Source organism: Perkinsus marinus (genome assembly GCF_000006405.1).
Source record: "Perkinsus marinus ATCC 50983 genomic scaffold scf_1104296947030, whole genome shotgun sequence".
Classification (NCBI taxonomy): Eukaryota; Perkinsozoa; order Perkinsida; family Perkinsidae; genus Perkinsus; species Perkinsus marinus.
Window position 1 is genome coordinate 1 of NW_003210747.1, and position 2,362 is coordinate 2,362.

Below are 2,362 nucleotides of genomic sequence, written 5' to 3' on the forward strand. Positions count from 1 at the left end.
TTCGCTCCATTCGCGTACATTGAGGCTTGAAGGCTGCCATATACTGCACCGCTTTGACTGCAGTAGGGAGGGGAGGAGACGTACGAGAGGAAGGCACTCTTCCAAAAAAACACCAACCTTCAGAACTTCAACAGGAGCAGCCTGCAGCCTTGATCCATACATTTCCTTCCCTTTCAACTTTGAAATCCAGTCGAATGCGCCAACAACATTAGTTATATAGTCTTGACCGCCATTCACAACGAGTACCTACGATCGGGAACGGGCCTTCTAACTCGGCCAGAAGGGGCAACACAACTCCATGATCACGACGCTGTGCTAGGACGCATTGGACCTAGTACGTCCGTTAAAGCAGCAATAGAGGCGAGGATCTTTCATGCACTAAGAATCCATGATGACGCACAACGATTTCCAATTTAGCGAAACAGCCGCTCAGCAACACAACTGCCCCCCATCTCCACGAGACATGTAACGATGAGATCTTGCGTTATCGGTCACATAACGTTGTGTCTCCCAAGAAGAAGAGCTCTATACGATTATATGATCGATTCTACATACTGGGCCCTTGTTTCTCACTTCTCTACCACTAGACGGCTACTTCTACAACAACCTCATGTCTGGAGTTCATTTGTCGATTAACGAAGAGGGAGCTGTGACCATTTCTACACGAATAGTCGTATAAATCGCACGGTGAGACCTACGAGGCATCCGACGTCGCGACCGCCCCGTCGTTAACAACATTTGCGGACGCATGAACGACTCAAAGTCTCTGTAACGAAGGATACATCACGCGGCTAGTATCCGAGGCTACGGCAGAATCTAATCCTTAGTATCGGGAATTTCCCGGGTTACTCACTTTCAGTCCTGCGTCTAGGAGATTAGTCACTTGGTAGGTTGCATCATAAGCAGCATATCTCTCGAATGCATCACGAACCTAACAGTATCATTCTTGGCGTGGGGACACTGAGCCAGACCCCACAACTACTCACGTGATCGTTCAGGGACTGCCACACTTTAGAAACCCCCAACGCATTCTGCACAAACTCAGTATTGAGGAATCCATCTACCTGACGGCGACCGTGCAGGTTTTCATTCCGTGGTGAAACGCATGGATAATATGATATCATTGCGGGAATGTGACGGCCATATCTCGACTCTACGTGTAGCAGCTGTGTCAACGATATGAGGGTGTGAAGTTTATTGAATGATAGGCAATGAGAACTATCGATTCACCTGTCCAGCATGTAACTTGAATAATGTGCGTTCCTGTCCTGGTGCCACGCGAACATCATAACTGAAGTTGATGAGAAGTCTCTGTGTAGAGAAATAATGAGAAATTCCAGAAGACTTCCCTTTTGGAAGGACCATAACTGGACGGGCATAGTCTATGCCGCATAGACACACATCATCACTCCTACTTCGGGGATTATACGTAATACAATATCATCGATCACGCTACCTAGGACCATGAGGGCTCTCGCTCCTTACCACGATCGTTGGGGAGAGGCTCGAACCGATCGCCGCCATGATCCGAGTCCTAGCGTGAAATTGAGACTGGAACTAGAATTTATACTTCCCCAAATATGAGGATATAGATTTTAAGTTGAAGTAGCCCTCTCTCAAGAGCAACTCCGCTCAATAAGCAGCCGCCGAATCCCCCCCCCATACAAATTTCCAGCAATAGCTGTGGACTTATGCCCCCGCTAGCCACCAGTACTTATCTATCTAGGGTGACGCCGAGCGCTAAGCCCAGTAAAAGCCGATGCGTTTATAGTGCAAACCTTACATGCTCATCTTCGCCTTCACAACTGGTTCGAGAACGACTTCATCGCAGGTGGTTACAGCTTGCTTGCATAACTCTGAAATTGCAGAAATCATTCGACTACCGCTGAGATGTGTTCATGTAGCATGACTGAACTGGCATGGACTTCGGACTCTTTGAATGAAAACCACACGATCTCACCTGAGACAGGAGCTTTCCCGGGACCATTTTTATTGCACTCGGCTATCTGTTTCTCACACTTCACAAAGCCCGCAGCCATCTTATCAAGTCTGAGTGGAAGCACGGTATCGATGGAATAACAATGAGGAAGCATTTCAACTCAGCCTTAGGTAGCAGTTTTCGATCCGTCGCCATCTTTAAGCACCCTTGGTAACTGAGACGACCCTCATCAAACACGCCTGTAAGCACGAAAAGCCCACACAGCCTGTGGTGCCACTACTCCAGAAATTATCATCAATCCCACTAAATCGACTTTGTTTGACGTAGACTTGATTATTCGCGATCCCAGTTCAGCCATCATCGAGGCTGAATGAAGTAGAATACTCTCGAAGACAATGGTATGACCGTCCCGGCCTAGGTGAC